At 54.5% G+C, this 20,864-nt stretch overlaps 1 protein-coding gene across 4 annotated transcripts in view; it reads right to left on the bottom strand.

The window, feature by feature from the left end:
- STIM1 (stromal interaction molecule 1) overlaps positions 1-17,221 on the bottom strand; it is a 63,919-nt gene extending 46,698 nt beyond the window's left edge. For all 4 annotated transcript variants that reach the window (XM_087965892.1, XM_087965890.1, XM_087965891.1 and 1 more), the window contains exon 1: positions 16,888-17,221. The gene's annotated coding sequence lies outside the window, so the exon portion shown is untranslated. The remainder of the gene's footprint in view (positions 1-16,887) is intronic.
- Between the last annotated feature and the right edge of the window lie 3,643 nt (positions 17,222-20,864).

A 20,864-nucleotide genomic window follows, 5' to 3' on the forward strand; every position in this document is an offset into this window, starting at 1 on the left:
GGGGCCTTTGGAGAATAGCTTGACCCTCTTCCTCCTCCTCTCTGGGGCAGCCCCTCCCTCAACTGTTGGAAGGCTGCTCTCCTGCCTCCCCTGGCCCTTCCCTTCCCTAGACCAGCCAGGCCCTCATGGAGGGGGAGGGCCGAAGGGCTTGAGGGGATCCCACCAGTCCCTTTGGCTACGAGTGGAGCAGCCCTCCCACCCTGGGAAGATAAATGCGTGGCCCCCTTCGGTCACTGGATGAGAAAGCTGGTGCTACTCACGACCAAGTCACTTAACAGGCACCGATAATATACGGAGGATGCCAGGGAAAGGAAGTTTATCCTGCTCTAAAAATAAAACTTCCTCTCTATATACACAAACACAACCTGCCCCGCCCCCCACACACATATATCACTCATTTTCTCCTTCCTTCTCCTCCTTTTTCTTCCTCAGCTAACCTTGTTTCTTCCTCTTCCTCCTTTCTTCTCCTCCTTCCTTTCTGTTCCTCTTCCTCTTCCCATTCTCCTCCTCTCTTCTTCCCTTTTTCCTCCAACTTTATCCTCTTCTTCCTCTGTCTCCTCTCTTCCTTTCTCCTCTTCTTCCTCCTCCTTCCCTTTTTCTTTCTCTTCCTCCTTCCCCTCTTCTTCCATTGTATTTGATCCAGGAATTGCTGCCCAGGGCCGGCCAGCCTCCTCCTGGCTTCTCCTTCCATGCTCTGGCAGCAACTCCACTCCGGCCTGGGGATTATCGGCCCTGCTGAAGAGCACTTGGCAGGACAAGCGTTGTGTTGCTGGGGGAGCCGATTCGGGAAGGGAAACGTAATCCTCCCGCCTTCAAGCTCTCTGCCCCACCCCGAAGGTTCCTGGTTCAGACTATGCTCCCTCCCCCCACCCCCCCAGGGCTATAGGGGGACATCTATATGGTCCACCCATTACTCAGACAGGTAAATCAGAATAATAGAATTAACAGGAGTCGGAAGGGACCTTGGAGGTCATCTAGTCCAACCCCCTACTCAAGCAGGAGGCCTCTTATCACTCTGGTCAAATGGCTGTCCAGTCTCTTCTTAAAAACCTCCACTGACGAAGCACCCACAACTTCTGGTGGCAAGTAGTTCCACCGGTTAATTGTTCTCACTTTCAGGAAATCCCTCCTTAATTCCAGGTTGCTTCTCTCCTGGGTTAGTTTCCATCCGTTGCTTCTTCTCCTGCCTCTTCAGGGGCTTTGGAGAATAGCTTGACTGCCTCTCTCTCTTCTTTGGGGCAGCCCCTGGGATACTGGAAGGCTGCTCTCCTGTCTGCCCTGGTCCTTCTTTCCTCTCGACTGGCCAAACCCAAATCCTGTAACCCTTCTTCCCATGTTTGACTCTCCAGGCCTTTAATCATCCTGGTTGCTGGATGGACCCTCCCTGGCACAAGGCTCCTCCGACGGCAGGATGGGCAGGAGACCCACCAAAGGAGCAGCGGGAGGCAGATCCCAGGGTCCCTCCGAGTTCCCCCCCCCCCCCGGGAGGGGAGCCGAGATCCTGAGGCCTCTGCCTGGCTGCGCATCCTCCCTCCGGGGAAAGGCTTCCCGGCCCAGCGAGAGCGAGCGAGCCCATTTCCTTGCCAATGTTATGCGCTGTTGGGATGGAAACACAACCGGTTCCTGCCCCAGACAAGGGGGCTCGTTTCCTGGATTAGCATTATCTTCTGCTGTCCTCCTAACCATAGCAATCCACCCTCTTCTGGGGGAATGAGACGGCAGAAAGGTCCAGCAGGGTTTCCAAGAGAGAACATCGTGCTCTCTCCCTCTCACTCCTCTGCCTGTCTTTACCTTTTTATGCCTTTATTTCTGTTTCTCTCTCTCTCTATCCCTCTCTTATCAGTGGTGGCTAACCTTTTTGGGCCCCTGTGCCGATTAATTGCACGCTCCTGTGCCAGCATTCAGAAGGCCATGCATGCAGGTCCCCCTGCCCCCTGCGCATGTGCACCACATACCCGCCCATCAGCTGTCGGACAGGCGGTGCACACACACGTGCAGTAGACTTGCCCTGGGCAGGGGCTCGTGTGCCGGCACTAATGGCTCTGGGTGCTGCTTCCGGCATTCGTGCCATAGGTTTGCCATCACGGCTCTATATGGATCTCTTTCGTATCTGCTTATCTACTTTTTAAATTTTTATTTCTTTCTCTTTCCCTCTCTATCTATGTATCTGTCTCTCTCTTATCTCTCTCTTCCATTTTTATCTAAACCAGGGGTGTCCAACCTTGGCAACTTTAAGACTTGTGGTCTTCAACCCCCAGCAAAGCTGGCTGAGGAATTCTGGGAGTTGAAGTCCACAAGTCTTAAAGTTGCCAAGGTTGGACACCCCTGATCTAAATTATCTGTCTGTCTGTCTACCTCTCAGCATCTATCTATCTCTAACCACTCTCTCTAATATCTACCTGCCCGTCCATTCCCTACACCCATCTCTCTCTCTCTCTCTCTTTCCGTCCTCCCTCCCTCTCTGTCTCACATCTCTCTCTATCTAATTTTAAACTGTGCATCCTCCATCTCCTTCACAGAGGGACTTTGGGCAGCGTGTAGATGAAATATCAAACCACAAAGCCATGGTATGAAATTTAGAAGGCACGGATGAACTAAAAAACGCTTTGGAAGTTAATCCAAACACACCCCCTCTCCATCCTGGCAAGGACCCCAAGAGGGCCTTTCTCCAGAGGAGGCCCAGATGCTCCGCACTGAGTTTCCAGCACCCTGCGAACCGGGCACTGCCACGGCCACTGGTAGCCGGGCAGCCTTTGGTGGGGGCAGAGGGAGCAGGCTGGAGCCAGCACAAAGGATCAGGAAGGGTGCAAAGAAGCCGTTTCCCCTTCCCTCTCCTCCCCCAAAGGTAGAAAACGTTTTCCTGACTCGGGCACCGCAGAGAATCTGCTCGCCTGCCCGAGAGGCCAGAGGAGAGTCCGTGCCACCGAGGAAGAGGGCAGAGGAGCCAGAAAGCCAGCATGGCCCAGAGCCTCCCTCCGGGGAAGCAAAACCAAAGCCGCCACTCTTGCTCGGGGCCAGCGGTGCGATTCTACCCCGTTCCCTACGGTTCGAAGATCCGTGCACTTTCCCCACACCTGCAGACGCCAATCAGTTGAGAGGACGAAGGGGAGAAAAGCGCAGGGTCCAGTGGGAGGGTCGACCCGGCTTTCTTTACGACCCGTTCAGCCGGACCAGTAGAAATTTTATTACCGGGTCAGGTGAACCAGGGTGAACCGGTAGCATTTCACCCTTGCTTGGGGCCCAGGCCAAGAAAACCCCCAGCCAGGAGAAGTGAGCCGTTTTCAAGGGACAAACCCAAGAAAGTCCAGGTATCTTTTGGAAAAAGCCCCTTTGGGACAGCCTGGAGGACGGAACAGCTTCTCCTTCGGCCTTGCCAACCTCTGTTCTCACCGTGCCCGGGGGTTGCATGCCAGGCTCACACGACCAACCCACAGCCTTGCAGCTTAGGGCTCCTGAAACACCCAGCTGGATGCCGTCCCCTGGAGAGAGAAGGTTCCAGAAGGGTGGACTTGCAGGCCAGGGGGCAGAGAACGCGGCACCCTCAGATTTTGGGGGCTGGAAGGCCCGGCCACGTGTCCCCTCTCTGGGAGATTTGGGGACAATTCCGGGATGACCTGCGACCGGCAGGAGAGGAATAGGTTCCTTTGGCTTCACTCTCGCACTGCACAAACGGGGTGTGGAGGAGTGTGCAGTGTGCCGAGCCACATTTGTGGGAAGCCACCATCAGTTAGGGCCACATAAACAGGCTAAGTCATAAACTGGGTGTATAAGCAAGAAGGATGATGGCTTAGGGTTTCTCTTCTGATCGGGGGAGAAAGGGATGCCAAAACTGGGTCCTTGTAGGGATGAAGAACTAGGGAGGAGAGGGAGGGAACTAGGTATATATCTAGCCTAGAGAAGGATGGGTGGCTCAAGAGGAGCCTTCCCATATCTCAGGGGCTGCCCCAAAGAAGAGGGAGGAGTCAAGCTCTTCCCCAAAACCCCAGAAGGCCAGACAAGAAGCCAGGGAGGGAAACTAACAAGGAGAGAAGCAACCTGGAACTAAGGAGAAACTTTCCGACAGGGAAGACTATTTAACCCGCGGAACAGCTTCCCTCCAGAAGTTCTGGGTGCTCCGTCACTGGTGGCTTTTTAAGAAGAGACTGCACAGCCACCTGTCTGAAATGGGATAGTCTCCTGCTCTAGCAGGGGGTTGGACTACAAGACCTCTAAGGTCCCTTCCAACTCTGTTATTCTGTGGAACGGCTTGTCCCCAGAAATTGTAGTCCCTCGCTGGAGGTTTTCAAGAAGAGGCTGAACCTCCATTTGACCAGGATGGCATAGGGTACCCTGCTCCAGCAGGGGTTGGACTAGAAGACCTCCGAGATCCCTTCCAACCTATCATTCTATGTTCTGTGGAGCTCCCCCTCCCCTGGCTCACCAGGCCGCAAGGCAGGGGGCCCTTGGGGAGCAGCTCGGGAGCCTCCCCCCACCTCCTTCCTGGCCTCAGCTCCGGCCAGCCGCCATCCCAGCCTTCTCCACCTGCCCATGAAGAGTCACAGTGGCCCCAGCGGCTCTTTCCAGCCGATGACGTGGGCCCTGACCGGAAAGACACCAGTTCTTGCACCCAGTTCTCCGGAAGACTTTGACTGGAGGAAGAACCGGCTCTTGGTGGGTGGGTGTGTGTGTGTGTGAGAGAGAGAGAGAATATCTTTGCATGCTGTTCTTTCCCGGCGCCTGGCCTGGCAATCGGGCGCTGCTTGCGGGAAATGCCTTAAGGCAGCCAGCCCCGGTTCCAGCCGGCCCCTCTTCCCAGCATTCCCAACCGGCCCTGCCTGCTGCCTCCCGCAGGGACCAACCCGGCTCGGCCCTCCCGTTCTTCTGGGGTTATTTATGACCAGAGAAACATGACGCCTCCTTCCTCCCTCGTTCACTCGGAGGCTGGACGCCAGCAAGGATTTTCAGAATCAACCCTCTCCAAGGGGATTAGACCGTCTGCCATCGCCACTAAGAGGTCCAACCGGTAGAGCGTAAGGGCCTGACCACGAAGACGCCGACGGCTCGGCAGGCTAAAGAGGGGCGAAAATGCAGCAGCAGCAGCCGCTTGGATCCAAACTAGCTCCTAATCCAGGAGTGGCAAACCCAGCCGAGAGGGAGGTGCTAATTTAGCCGGCTCCTTCCCTTAGACCCCCTGGCCTAAACCAGGGTTGGCTCTCAGCCAACAGCCTTCCTCGCTTCCAAGAGTTATGAGCATCAAACAATCAGAATAGAGCTGGAAGGGACCTTGGAGGTCTTCTAGCCCAACCCCTGCTCAAGCAGGAAACCTTAGACCAGGGGTCTCCACCTGGGCCACTTTAAGACTTGTGGACTGCAACTCCAGGCTGGCTGAGGAATTCTGGGAGTTGCAGTCCACAAGTCATAATGGCCAGTGAGACCCTGACTTAGATGACCCTTCTGGTCTCTTCCAACTCTATCATTCCTGGCTGGCTGAGGAATTCTGGGAGTTGCAGTCCACAAGTCTTAAAGTGGCCCAGGTTGGAGACCCCTGCCTTTAGACCATTTCAATCAATCAGAATAGGGCTGGGAGGGACCTCGGAGGTCTTCTAGTCCAACCCCCTGCTCAAGCAGGAGACCCTACCTACCATTTCAGGCAGGGGGCTCTCCGGTCTCTCCTTAAAAGCCCCCAGGGATGAAAGGGGAGGGCAGGAGGCCCTCAACAGCACCTCTTCTTCCCTAGTTAGTGCTGATAAAGGTATGCAGCCCAGGGGGTCCTCAACTTACAACATTTCACTTAGTGACCATGTGATCAAAGTTCAGATGCTTGGCAGCTGACTCATCCTTATGACTTTATGTCACGTGATCTCCCTTGGGCGGCCTTCCGACAAGCAGATTCAACGGGGATCCCCTTAAGAACCAGGTTATCAACTGCGGTGATTCGCTTAACAACCATGGCAAAAAGAAGGTCGTAAAATGAGGCAAAGCTTGCTTGACAAACGTGTCATTTAACAACAGAGATTTGGGGCTCCCTTGTGGTTTGAGGGCTACCTGTAGGACTGTCTAATTCTATTTGCACTGACCGCCAACTGCCAGCAGTTGGGCAGTTTGATCCCGACCGGCTCCAGGTTGACTCAGCCTCCTGTCCTTCCCAGGTCGGCCGAATGAGGAGCCAGATTGTTGGGGGCCAGAGGCTGACCGCTTGGGAGGGGCCGGAAAGCAATGTGAAGTGGCACAGAAGTCCAAGGGCTGTTGCTATCACACAGGCTCTAACCCAGAGGTCTCCAAACGTGGCCCCTTTAAGACTGGTGGACTTCAACTCCCAGAATTCCCCAGCCAGCTGTGTCTGTTTCTTTTTTCCTCTTAACCTCCTAAAGTGGAGAGAGATTGCAGAGGAAGGGGTTACAAGAGAGCAAGCTATGCTGGCTGGAGAATTCTGGGAGTTGAAGTCCACAGGTCTTAAAGGGGCCCAGGTTGGGGACCCCTGCTCTAACACAACATTTTGGAAGAGACCAATTGCTCAGCCCTCGGGACTCCCAAATTCACAACGCCTGGATCACAACCTTCTTCTTCACCCAACACTTGTAAAAAAAAAAAAATCCCCTTCTTGCTGATTCAGTGAAATTTGGTTTCCTCCAAAAAACATTCCCCTTCCTTCTCACGGTTAGCCACTATCATCTCTTTCTCTCCTTTGTTTCTTTCCCTCCCTCCACCCAAGTTAGATTGACAGCTGGGACAATTCGGGGATTGTTTTAACAGGCAGAACGTACAGTACATTCTGGGCAGAACCCCAGGATGCTTTCAGGGACGGAGTTTAGGAGCAGCCCCCTCACTTCAGGTTCCCCAGGATGCTTGGGGGGGGGGCAAGCTAAGCGGGGCCTGCTCGGTGGGGTGGGGAATCCTCCGCCCCCCCACTCCCCAAAGCCAACCGAGCAGCAGAAATTACCCAGAAATGCTTCCTCCTCCGTTGCTGACCAGCAGTGGGAGTTATGGAAGACGACATCCACCAGGTATCAAGCAAAAACAGCAGATGGCAAAAATAAATAAATCCTTATTTAACAACACTCCCCCCAACATTGACCGAGCAAGCCACTTGTGCATAAACAGAGAACAAACGCCCCCACCCTTCTAGCACTGATGAGGTTCCCTAGCTGGATCATGAAACGTCTACAAGGAAACCCCCCAGCTCAGAGAGCCCCAAGGACCCCCAGACCTCCTCTTCCTCCTCCTCCCTGCAAGCACTGATGATGTTCCCTAGTTGGGTCATGAAACGTCTGCAAGAAAACAAAAAAGCTCAGATGACCTAAATTTTCTCAACTAACGAATCCCAGGGACGAAGAGTCTTGGTCTTCCTCCTCCTCCCCATCTCCACTACGCAAACCAGAGTTCCTTCTAGCCTCAAGGATCTTCCCCAGAGACAAGCAAGGACCCCACAGCCCTCCTCCTCCTCCTGCTCTCCTCCTCCTCTTCTTCTTCTCTGCAAACGCTACTCCCTTCTAGTCCTGACGAGGTTACCTAGATGGGTCCTGAGAGGTCTGCAAGCAAAGAACCAAGCTGAGAGAGAAGCAAGGAGACCCCACAGCTCAGCCCTAAGCTCCCAATGTTCTCTTCGCTTGGTGGGCATCTGCCTCACTGGCGGAACCGCTGCCAGGACCCCGTGGGAAGAGGGGAGCCACTCCGGCCCTGGTGCAGCCCTCCATTAAGGGTCCCTGCTGCTAACCAAGTCCCGAGGCAGCAGAGATCCCTCCGGAGCTCTTTTCTTCCACCGGTCCTGCCCCCCAAACAGACGGCCGGGAGTCATAAAAACATCATTTTGGTGCTAGAAAACTATCTCCCAGAAGGTCAGGGGAAAAAATGATAAAAGGAATTTTCTGAAAGGCTGGAAGCCTTATATGGGCGTCTTGTTGAAAGAAGACAAAGGCCGCAGAGGGGCTGGTTTATGGATTTGGGGACCAAAAAGGTTAAGGGAGGAGGAGAAAGTGTCCGGGGGCAACTACTGACCCCTCCCCACTGGAGGGAAAGGGGGGCAGAAGCCGAAATTGTAGGGTCGCCTTTTCCCCACTTTTCTTATTTTCTTCCTCATTCCACTTTCCCTTTTCTTACTTTTATTACATTGTGAAAGTCTAATAATTTCACCCCCACCACCCCAAAAAAAAGAAGGTAAGACAAGGAACAGTGGCACCAACTGTTGTTCTGGTGTGATTGTGTCCTCTTTCTTTGACGATTTTGACTCTGCGACCAAGGCAAATGATCCACCTTATTCCTAGCTGGAAGCCACCTTGTGAGATACAGGGTGGTCCTCGACTTACGACCACAACGGAGTCCAAAATTTCTGTTGCTAAACAGAGTTGTTAAGTGAGTTTCGCCCCACCTTGCTCAGTTGCTCGGCCAAAAACACGGCAAAGACAACGCAAAGGAGACAATGGGAGCCCAGGAGGTTGGAGACCCTGCAGGCGAGGGGGAATTGCACGTGGAATGCCAGGAAACCAACCAAGGACCCCACCGGTCTCCTTCCCCCTCCATTCCGCAAACCCCTCTCACTTCTAGAACTGATGATGTAACCTAGCTGGGTCCTGAAACGTCTGCAAGGAAGCCACCCAGCTCAGAGGGCACCAGGGACCCCCACAGTTCCACCCTGAGCGGCAAATATTCTCCTCCATCCAGTTTTTCCTCTCTCTCCAGTTCATTGGGGATGATGCCCGGGAGAAAAGACCTGAAGTGAGGGGGCTCTCGTGTCTTCAGGACCCTCCCAGGGAAAGCGAGGGGTACAGGGAATAGCTGAGGAACCTCCCCTATGGAAAGCCTCCTTACGGGGGTCAGGCCCAGCCCTCTGTGGGTTCAGAGCTCGTTCTGGAGGGCTACTCCCAGGCAGGAGGGACTGCAGGACCCCTAACTAGCTGGGCGAAGGCCTGCAGCTGCCTAACGCCCAGCACTGTCCCCTGCAGAACATCCTCCGATGCACCATCCATGATCCTGCTGGAAAGGCCCCGACGGACGGAGACCTCAGGCGCAAGAAGGAAAGGGAGAAACCAGAGGCTTCCTGATGGAATTGGGGGTGGGGGGGGAATCAGTTCTTAGATGACTGGCTCCACTTAACTCAAGTTGATATCTATCTATCTATCTATCTATCTATCTATCTATCTATCTATCTATCTATCATCTATCTAAAAGCGAAAGGCCCCTCCTGCATCATCACCAAATCTCCAGAACCGTAAAGCCTACAAACTTGACATTCGGCCTGTATCTTCCTCTTGGCTTCTAGGGGCTCGCTAAGAAAGGATTTTTCTAAATGACCCTCAGAGCATTGAGAGTATTTCCTATATTATTATTATTATTATTATTATTATTATTATTATTATTATTATTATTATTATTATTATTTATTATTATTATTATTATTAACACGCTCTGATGCTCAGGAGTTCCACTCCCTCTCCCCACCTGGAAAGAAATCTCTTCCAGATGCAAAACACAAGCAGAGGAGTTTCAGTTTCACAGCAGCACCAAGCAGCTTCAGTACAGAACAGTTGAGCTAAGCCACACCCAGGCTCCTTGCTGTCTCCTTCTTGCTCACACAGCAAATACTGCTTCAGTTTCCAAACAGCCCTCAACTCTCTCACACACTGACAGGACGCCAGCCAGGTGAATACCGATGGAGGCTGGTAGGCAGAGGCAGATTTCCCCCCCCTTATTTTCCTCCCCCAAAACTAAGCCCCGCCATGTAGTTTCGTAGGGAAGCACATGAGAAAAATGCTGAGGATCTGCAAGGGAAAATGTTTTTCTTTGGGGGGGTCTGGCACTCCTAAACTGCTCCTCCCCCTTGATTGATGGGGGAGGTTTCCCTCCCTCTTTTATTGCTTTATTGCCTCGCCCCCCCCACCTTTCGGCTTCTGTAGGAAAAGGGAAGCAGAAATAACCTGAGCTCCATTATATACAGGTAATCATTTGGGGGGGGGGGGGTGTCCCTGACCTAGAAACACGCACGCACACACGCCTCCCGTCTTCCATTACTTATGCATTTGTCTCTCCCGCCTTCCTGGGCTGCATAAACGGGAGCCCATCCCTTTCTTGGGTGGGGGCCGCTTTTCCACATTCTCTGGAGAGAATCCCAGGAGCACCTGCTGCCGAAGAAACCCGGCGGCGGGAATCAACCCTTCCAGCACAGAAGGACCACCGTTCCCTCCATCCTGGGGGGGTCCCTGGGGCTCCCTAAGCCTGGTGGGTTTCTTGCAGGGGCTTCATTTCCAAGCTGGGCAACGTCATCGTCATGAAATGCCTACAACAGAGGTCTCCAAACTTGGCAACTTTAAGACTTTAAGACTTAACTTTGAGACTTGACTTAACTTTAAGACTTTAAAACTTAACTTTAAGACTTGACTTAACTTTAAGACTTAACTTTAAGACCTTAAGACAGAATTCTGGAAGTCCACAAGTCTTAAAGTTGCCAAGTTTGGGGACCCCTGGTCTACAAGAAAACCACCAAGCTTAGAGAGCAGCAAGGAACCCCCAGTCCTCCCTCCTTCCTTCCTCTCCTTTGTCCTCCTCTTCCTCCTCCCTGAAACCCGCCCTCCCTTTTAGCACTGATGTTACCCTCCATGGGTCATGAAACGTCTGCCAGAAAACCACCCAGCTCGGAGAGCATCAAGGAGTCTTCCTCCTTCCACTCCCCCTGCACAAACCCCATCCATCCCTAGCACTGACGATGTTCCCTAGCTGGGTCATGAAACGTCTGGGAGAAAAAACTACCAAGGTCAGAGATCACCAGGGACCTCGCTGTCTTCCTCCTCTTCCTCCTGTCTAGCACTGACAATGTTCCCTAGTTGGGTCGTAAGACGTCTGCAAGGAAACCACCAAGGCAGAGAGCACCAAGGATCCCACAATCCTCTTCCTCCTCGTCCATTCGGCAACCCCCTCCCTCCCAGCTCTGATGCTGTTCACTAGCTGGGTCATGAAACGTCTGCAAGAAAATCACCAAGCACAGAGAGTACCCAGGACCCCAGTTTTCCTCCTTCCTTCCTTCCTTCTTGCACTGATGCTGTTCCCTAGTTGGGTCATGAAACGTCTGCAAGAAAGCCACCCAGCTCAGAGAGCACCAAGGAGTTTAACCCTGAGTTACCAATCCTCCCTTGATGCCATCAGCCCTGCTGGTTGGGCCCTGCGGTTCTGCTTGCAGCGGTTCTGCCCCTTCTTCCCCCGCAGAAGATCGGCCCGTATCTCGGGTGTCGGAAGCAGCCCCCACAAAGCCCACTGGCCTAGGGAGAGGCTCAGGGCAGCCCGCCCCAGGGCCCTCTGTCGCCACCCTGGCCGGCCCTTAAGTCCTCTCGGGGGCTGGGCAGCCACGAAGAAGCCGAAACCCAACCCCAGCGAGGAATGGGAGCAGCTGGCAAAGGGGAAATTGGGCGGATTAAGTCCCTTCGGAAAGGGCAGGTGAGCGCCTGGAAGTCACCTTCACCCACAGCCGGCTCTGGCGGTCCAAGCAGGAGGCGGCTGGTGTCATTAAATTGGGGGGGGGGGTTTGTATGTGTGTGGTACAACCTTTCGTTTAGTGATGGTTACGGGGGCGGCACCTAAAAAAATTGTGACCATCGTTCACGCTTATGACCGTTGCAGCCTCCCCACACGGGCATGCCATTTACATTCGGATGCTTGATAACTGACTCACAATTATGACGGGGTCATGTGACGCCCACTTGTGACCTTCTGACAGGCAACGTGGATGAGGAAGCTGGATTCACTTAACAACCTTGTGACTCATTGAACAATGGCAGCCGTTCTCTTAGGATGGCAAGAAAGATTCTAAAACGGAGCAAAACTGACTGAAGGGATTTCTCACTTAGCAGCATAAATCCTGGCCTCCATTGTGGTCGTAAGTCAAGGAGTTACCTGTGCATAAATTACTGAATGTCCATGGAGACTCCCAGACCCCCAGGTCCTGGTTGTCATGACTGGAGTGTGGGGAATAGAAGGATTGATACTCCTTGCAGGCAGCTGGTCATTTGCATCCTTTTTAGAGAGTCGTTGAGGCCGCTTGTAGGTTTACCTGTGTCCTCAGGGGTCACCTGAGTAGTGCAAATGGGTGTGACTACAACACAGTCCTTTCAGCAGTTCCACACCCGTTTGCACTGCTCGGGTGACCCTGAGGACACAGGTAAACCCCAAGAGCTTCAACGACCCTCTCAAAGGATGCAAATGACCAGTTCTGTCTGCAAGGAGTATCAATCCTTCCATTCCCCACCATCCAGTCAGAGCCGAAGAAGCTTCTGGGATGAGAAGTGAAATCTCTTCAAAGAAGAACTAGAAAGTTCAGCTGCCTTTTGAAAAACAAAAAAAAAAGCACCTTTGGGGACATAAATTACTGAACTCTGCTTGGTGCTGAACTACTACTACTGACCCTGGCTGCTCAAGGGTTTTTACTTTTTCCAACCACCCAGGTAAACTACCCTTCCACACTGGAGTTACTACTCACGAAATAAAAGGCTGAGTTCTAAACCTCCCCCCCTCCCCCCCGAAAGCCTGCCAAGTGGGCCTCCGCAGCAAGTGGCCTAAGCGGGGGCGGCGGACAGGGGCACCTCCGAATTGGGACAGCAGAGCCCCAGCGTGACAAAGCAGCCTGTAACTCCCCCCCGCTGGGCAGCGAAACACGATCCATGCTTTGCTTGAAAGAGAATTCCGTTCTAGATCAGATAGAACGAAATCTGCCCTGAAGCGGCTGGGGGGATTTGGGACGTCAGCGGAGACCAGCGGAGGGCCTCGCTCGTCCTTGGCCAAGAGGCTGTTCTTGCCAACAAAAAGGTTGCTGGGGGGCAGGAGGGGGTCTTCCAAGCTCAGCTGTTACTTGCTTCATGGGCAGGAGGCACAAGGAAGGTCGTTAAATAGGTCAAAACTCACTTAGCCACTGTCTCTCTTGGCATCAGTCATTTTGGGCTCAATTGTGATTGGAAGTCAGGGACTACCTATAGTGAGATGGGAAGGAGGGAAGGAAGGGAGGGAGGGAGGGAGGGAGGAGGGAGGAAGGAAGGAAGGAAGGAGGAAGGAAGGAAGGGAGGGAGGGAGGAGGGAGGAAGGAAGGAAGGAAAGGAAAGGAAAGAAAGAAGGGAAGGAAGGGAAGTAAAGAAGGAAAGGAAGGAAAAAGGAAGGAAAGGAAAGGAAAGGAAAGGAAAGGAAAGGAAAGGAAAGGAAAAGAAAGAAAGAAGGGAAGGGAAGGGAAGGGAAGGAAGAAGGAAGTAAAGGAAAGGAAGGAAAGAGGGAAGGAAGGAAGGGAAGGGAAGAAGGAAGTAAAAAGGAAAAGGAAGGAAAGAGGGAAGGGAAGGGAAGGGAAGGGGAAGGGAAGGAAGGGAAGGAAGGGACACTGCAGCAGAATTCTAGATATATTCAGAATTACCAAGGGAGCATAATCCCAGCTACAGCCTAAATCTCCATGAATCTGCATATATTTGAACCAGCAGACCTTATCCACATTGTGGGTACATACCAGGTGATGGGGGTGATTTTTTAACAGACCGGAAGTAACAAGTTAGACAACTTAGGTCCCCCGAAAGGCACAGGCAGTCCCTGGAGACAAGTTACAGAGCCCTCACAGTCCTCCTCCCATCGGCTCAGATGGGGCACCACCAACTCCAGAAAGCTGAGACGGAAGCCACTTATTATCAGAACGTGTCAGGACTTTACAGGTTCTTCAGATTTTTGTCACTGGCAGCTCTGGCTCCCAACTGCTCCGCCACAAGCCTCCTCTTAAAGCTCCTCATTCCAGAAAGAAACAAACCGGTTCTTCTCCCACAATTGGGGCTTCGCGGTTGCCCGAGGTGCGATTCTGTACCACAGGTGGGGAACTATGGCCGCTTGTACCACTTGTGGACTTCAGCGCCCAGAATTCCCCAGCCGGTCACTTCCAGGTGTTTAGCGAATGGCACGGAGTTATGATGATCGCAGCGTCCAGGGGTCTTGCGATCCCCTTTTGGAAGCTTCCAACCAGCCCGATTTACTAACTTATCAACTGCCCTGATTCCCTTAACAACGGTGGCAAGAAAGGTCGTAAAATGGGACCGAACTCACTTAACCACTGCCTGGCTTAGCAACAGAAATTTTGGGCTCAACTGTGGCCCTAAGTCTAGGACTCTAGGACTACCTGTGTAAGGTCTCCTTCCTTCAGCAGGGGGCTGGACTAGAGGACCTCCACGGTCCCCTTCCAGCTCTAGGGTCCTTCTGTGTTCTGCAATTTGCTGGCCTGGTCATAGGAGGTGCACAGTTCCCAGGTTAAACCAATTCCAGTGGAGCTCAGGGGCACCACCCATTGGGGCGCACAACACACACAGGCGGTCAGCAGGAAGAGGGCCGCTGAAGTGCCCAAGCCCACCTGGAGGGAACCCACGGATGAGCCACCTCCCAGGGCAGCTCTGGGCTGCGAAAGTCCCTGCCAAGAGAGGTGAGGCTTGGCACGCTTCCTCCCCATTCTCCTTCCTTGGCAGGCAAACGTGTTTGGGTTGCTGCTCTGCCCTGGGCCAGGGGAGCTCGGTCTTAGGCTGCCACCCTGCTCTGAAGACGGCCTTGAAGAGTCCCAGCGCTTGCCGGAAAGCAGGCGGATCAATTCAATTAAGCGCAGGGGGGCCCAAACATGGCCCCTTTAAGACTGGTGGACTTCAACTCCCAGAATTCTCCAGCCAGCTATGATTTAAAGAGGAAACAATTATGGCTGGAGAATTCTGGGAGTTGAAGTCCACCAGCCTTAAAGGGGCCACGTTTGGAGACCTCTGGGTTAGAGCCTGTGTGATAGCAACAGCCCTTGGACTTCTGTGCCGCTTCACATTGCTTTCCGGCCCCTCCCAAGTGGTCAGCCTCTGGCCCCCAACAATCTGGCTCCTCATTCGGCCGACCTGGGAAGGACGGACAGAAGGCTGAGTCAACCTGGAGCCGGTCGGGATCGAACTGCCCAACTGCTGGCAGTTGGCGGTCAGTGCAAATAGAATTAGACAGTCCTACAGGTAGCCCTCAAGCCACAAGTGAGCCCCATATCTCTGTTGTTAAATGACACGTTTGTCAAGCAAGCTTTGCCTCGTTTTACGACCTTCCTTTTGCCATGGTTGTTAAGCGAATCACCGCAGTTGATAACTTGGTAACCTGGTTGTTAAGGGGATCCCCGTTGATTCTGCTTGTCGGAAGGCCGCCCGAGGGGGATCACGTGACCTTGGGACCCAGCCAACGGTCCTTGAAGTCCCCAAGCCTTAAAGTCCCCAAGTTTGGAGAGCCCTGAACCGAGGCATCCAGGCCAAAGGGCTCAGCTGGAAGGTCTCTGCAGGGCTGCAGTGAAGACACAACTCACAAGGGGGCTCGAAATGTGGGGGGCGCTTTCCCAAGCTGCCCACTTTAAGGCTTGGGGGGCTTTGGCTGGCTGAGGAATTCTGGGAGTTGAAGTCCCAGGACCTTACAGCTGCCCAGTCTGGAGGCGCCCTTCGGAGACAGGCCTCTTGCTCAAACCCCACCTCCGTTCCCCAGCCTGGATCCAGCCAGGCCTTCCTGTTTCTGCCACCACCAACCAGGCGGGGACCTCAGGAGCAGGGAGGGGGCCTTCTGCGTCACTTGCCCGCCATGACTACCAACGCGAAGGGCTCAAGTGAACTGCACCCATGCCAGGCGGTCGGTCAGTCTCTTCCCCCTGCAGAGACCGGCCTCCCGGGGTGCTTTACCGCTCTGAGAGCTTTCTTTCTCGCAAGGCAGCGAGGACTTCTGCACTGGCTGCCGGGGCCCCAAGCCAGAGCCCCTTTCGGGCCTGGGGGAGCCTGGCCTGGGCAGGGAGCCCCACCCGAGGGCGCCTGGCCCCTGCTGGCCCTGCAAAGGGCAGGAAGCTTCCAAGCGTTCAGAGCCCCGTGTATGCGTGTGCGAGCGTGTGTGTTTCACTGGGAAGGCTAGGCAGATGGAGGGACAGACACACACAGGCTGGGAATGGACAAACCCGCGGACACCGCTTGGAAACGGCTCGCCCAAGACTCCCCTTCGCATATAGGTTCCTTCCGAAAGTACAAGAAGTTTCCAAAGAGGCAACTTTCCCTCTTGCTAGCAGCAGAAACAACACGCTAAGGACAACTCCGTTTGGCAGCCCTTAGAGGCCGTCTAAGGGGTTTCTTCTGCAGAGATTTCTGAAGCTTTCCAGCAGGAAAAGGGGGTCCAGAGTAAAAACACCCCCCATAAAGTGGCTTTGACTGCGGGAGGCCAGAGGCGCGCAGGAAGAAGCCCAGCCGGGAAAGCGCAGCGCTCCGGGCGAGCGGACGGCGGCACCTGCCTTTTGCGGGCGCGGACTATGGCTGGGCAGAGCGCAGGTTAGGGCCGCTGCGTTTCCAGATCAGCGGGTGCAGCCCTTGGGGCGACAGACCCCCCCCTCATCCGCCCTCCGGCCCCACCAGCAATGCACCTGATGCAGCCGGGCCGATGCAACGAGAATGCAGCCTCTGCACCACGGTGCAATTAATGCAACCGGTGCAACTCAGTGCAATTAATGCAAACCGTGCAAGTTGATGCAATTAATGCAAAAGGTGCCAGCGGGCTTGGCCGGCACCTCTGCGCCCCTCCCCAAAAGCCGGCGCCCGAAGCCCCCTCTCCGGGCGCAGCAGCTGCTTCCTCCCCGGCCTCGATCTCCCTCCCCACCCGGGATCGCCCAGCCCGACGCCCGGAGCGCCTGCCGCGCTTTCCCCGCCCAGCCGATCTCAAGAGGGGCAGACCCCCCCGAAGTCCCCTGCTAGCACGGGGCATTCTGGGCACTGGAGTCACTCATGACGTAGGGGATTCTGGGCAGGGGAGTCCAGGCCCCAAAGGCACCGAGGGCGCCCCCCCCCGGCTCCGGCGAAGACCCCCGGGCGGAGGGGGTGTCCCAACCTCGAGGGGGTCCCGAAGGCGGGAGAGGGCCCCTCCCCCAGCGTGGCTCACCTTCCAGCGTGGCCTCGTCCAGGTGCGAGCCGTGGGAGCCGGGGGCCCTCGGCGGGGCCCGGCGGCGGCAGGACGAGGCCGCAGAGCAGCCCCAGGGCGATGCGGCCCCACAGCGCCATGTCGCCGGGTCACCTCCGCTCCCGCATCGGCAGGCCCGGCCCGGTCTCGGGGCGGCAGGTGGCGGCGCGTCCGGGACAGCTCCGGCCAGGTGAGCCCCTCCCGGAAGCAGCAGGCGCGCCCTCCTCTTCCTCCTCCTCCGCGCGCCCCCGCCCGCCGCGTGGTCCGTCCCCTCCTCCCCCGCGGCGCCGAATGGTCTCTCCCGCCCGGCCGCCCTCGCACCGAGTCCGGGCAGGCGCCAGGGGCGTGGCCGGGCCCGCCCCTTCGGGCCCGCCGGCCAATCGCAGCAAGGCTCGCTTGCCGAGAGAGAGCGCCCAGCAGGTAGCGGCCCCTATCGGCGGAAGGAGGCAAGGACGCACATGGGGACGCGTGTAGCGCCCCACCCACCGTGGGAATCTCCGGGTCCGGGTCCTCCTCCGTGTCAAGGAGCGCTTGGACGCGTGTCGTAAGCTTCGCACGATCCGCAGAGCCTGTGGGCACGCAAGTGGGGCTAGTTGGGGGTTGAATGAAAACACAGGCGCCGTTCTCCCCTCCCCTTTCCGAAATAAACCGTATTTCCCACTATTAAAAGTCCGTACCTCACGGGTGTCCAACTTTGGCCAACTTGAAGACTTGTGGACTTCAACTCCCAGAATCCCCAGACAGCTGGCTGGGGAATTCTGGGAGTTAAAGTCCACAAGTCTTCAAGTTGGCCAAAGTTGGGCCTGCAGGCAAAAAAACCGGGACTAAAACAGGCTTTCCTGGTGCCGTCGGAAGGCACGGAAAGAACTCTGCCTTTCCTTCCCTCTGCCGGGAAAAACCCCACGGAGGACCCGGGTGGCCGTGGCTCGGAATAAGGAAGTCCGGAGCTGCTTTTCGGCTGCTCTGTGGCAAATGGCAGTTGGGGCTCCTGTCTTGCCCCAGTTTGCAGCCTGGGCCTGCTTGAGAAGGCCAAGGGTTTAAACCAGGGCTCCCCAAACTTGGCCCCTTTAAGACTAGTGGACTTCAACCCCCAGAATTAGCTGGCTGGGGAATTCTGGGAGTTGAAGTCCACTAGTCTTAAAGTGGCCAAGTTTGGGGAGCCCTGGTTTAAAGTAATATTTTTTAAGTGGGGGGAAAAACCTGCACCTGGGAAGAAAAAGCAGAGCCCTGCGTGTCCTTTTACAGCTTTGCAGGTGGACAAAATGTTGCAGAACGATTGATTCCAAGAAAGATCCAGACAAGAATTTCTTTCTTCTTTTTTTTTTTTGAGAAGAAGTTTTATTGATTTTAACAACGAACTAAAACACATAAAACATAAAAGCATCATCCTCCTTCATAAATTTACAGACAGTGTATCGGTTGGTTTACCACTTTTTTTGTGCATCCATTTCATAGTCTCCATTGTAGTTATATTAAATAATAGCTCATATTATCAATCAACAATTATATAGCCTGATATCATTATTAAACAATCATTTGACTATAATTTTATTAATTCATACTTTAACGAGATAACTATAATTTACTTAATTTATTTTATAACAAATCATAAAGTCATACCAAGTCTATCTTAATAAAATTTTATAAAAATAGTATCAAAAAAAGAAAAAAAGAAGAAGGATATATTCATTATTTCCTAAGTTTCTAAATATAAAATATAATAAAAGAATTTCAAGCAATCATCTGCAGGGGATCCACCTGCCTAAGCAACACAGGAATACAAGTAGTCCTCGACTTACAACAGTTCATTTAGTGACCATTCATAGTTACAACGGCACTGAAAAAAGTGACTGATGACCGTTTGTCACACTTAACAACCGTAGTCAAAATTCAGTCTCTTGGCATACTGACTTGTATTTATGACCGTTACAGTATGGAGGGGGGGGAGCTCATGAGATCCCCCTTTTGTCAATGGAGAAGCCAGATTTACTTTACAACCATGTTACTCACTTAACAACTGCCGTGGTTCACTTAATAACAGTGGCAAGAAAGGGGCAAAACTCACTTAACCAATCTCAGCAACATAAATTTTAGGTTTCTTGTGGTCTTAAGTTGTGGACTACCTATAAATGGCCAGCAATACCTGCCTCCCCCCTCCCTTCATAATACAATTGGAATTAACTTGGGAAGTCTTCTAGTCCAACACACACACACACACACACACACACACAGTTCAAGCAGGAGGCACTATATCATTGTGGACATTGTGCTGTCCAGTCTCTTCTTGAAAGCCTCCAGCGTTGGAGCCCCCACAACTTCTGGTGTCAAGCAGTTCCACTGGCTACTTGTGCTCACTGTTAGGAAATTCCTCCTCAATTCCCGGTTGCTTCTCTCCTGGATGACTTTCCACCCGTTGTTGTTGCTCCTTCTCCTGCCTTCTGGTGTTTTGGAATAATAACTGAACCCCCCCCTTCTTTGGGGCAGCCCCTCCAATACTGGAAAACTGCTATCATGTCTCCCCTGGTCCTTCCTTTCGTTAAACTAGACATACCCGATGCCTGCAACCGTTCGTTCTTCACATGTTTTTGCCTTGATGGGCGGAGTTGCTCTTCTCCGCACACTTTCTAGAGTCTCAACATCCTTTTGTTTTTAAAACATGGATAGGTGGCCAGCCATCTTTCAGCTGCCAACCCTGGGCGGCTCCCAAGCAAAGATTAAAAGACACATAAAATGATTGTAAAAACTATCAAACACAGCCAGCTTCAACATAAAACATGAAAACCAACAAATACTTGGCACCCGTCATTGCTAAGGTTTCAAGAGGTGATTTCCTCCCAGAACTTTGGGGGGAAACCCAGATCTTTAAGGCCTTAAGGGAAGAGGCTGAAGGGGGGAGGCTGAATGTCGGGGTGGAGGTGGGGGGGGGGGAGTGGTCTATGGGGCAGGCAGGGACTGCTAAGGAAAAGCTCCCATCAGAGGGCAAAATTTAGGGGAAGGGGCTAGGAATGGCTCTGGCCAAATAGAAAAAACCAGGCCTGCAGGTAACCTGGCCCTATACCAGGTGGGGCTCCAGAGGTGGTAGTTCACTAGTCCTCTGGATAGCACCAGCCAGAGACCCCTCAGGCCTCTCTGCTCCCCCTCCCTCCCTTCTGTCCCCAGGTTGGCTGTCTTGGGGAAGGGCCCGGTTTGTTGGGGGCTTTGTGCCTCTGGCTTCCCCTCACCCCGAAGTGACTGGACCCTCCGGGAGGTACAGTGGGGCGCAGAAGGAGCTGACATTTGGGGCGGGGATTGCACATAGGCAGGTCCCCAAAGGCAGCGGAGCCCCCGCAGCCCCAAAGGCCGAACGCCTCCGGGGGAGAGGAGGGGGTCCTCGAGTGGGGACCCCGGCTGAAGGCTTCTCCGCGCGGGCTCCGGGCCTCCCTCGTGCCGGCAAACCGGCCGGCCAAGCGATAGAGCCGCCCCTCCCGCAACGGCGGACGAAGCCGGCGGCAACGCAAACACTGGACCGACCTGCCAAGGCCGAAGCACCGCGCGGAATACCGGAGCCGTCGCGGCGGGAGGGGACCGGAGCCGCTTCTTCCCCACCCTGGGACCGCGGAAGGGAGGAGGGTCCGCTCTCCGCCGCCTTCCAGGGACCCCGGCCGGCCCCGACGGGAGCAGGGGGGCAGCATCCCCTCCTTGGCTTTCCCGGCTTTATTTCCTGGCTTCTCCGGGCGCGGCAGGGACTTTCAAAGGCCAGGCAGCCCAGGGGGTCTGCAACCGCCCAGCCGCCCATCCCCAGCGGGGCTTGGAATCCCGGGAGCCCCAAGGGCAAGCAGGGCTCGGGGCGAGCCAAGCCGGCGGGAGTGCCCCGCTCGCCCCCCCCGTCCTCCTCCTCCGGCCGCGCCGCCGCCGCCTCCCCCGCCCCGTGCCGGGCGGGGGCGGCGGGAAACTTCCCCGTCGGCGGGGCGCCCCACCTC

Source organism: Notechis scutatus, chromosome 5 (assembly GCF_049901735.1).
Source record: "Notechis scutatus isolate UNSWTSFEM ecotype Mainland chromosome 5, rNotScu1.2, whole genome shotgun sequence".
Classification (NCBI taxonomy): domain Eukaryota; kingdom Metazoa; phylum Chordata; class Lepidosauria; order Squamata; family Elapidae; genus Notechis; species Notechis scutatus.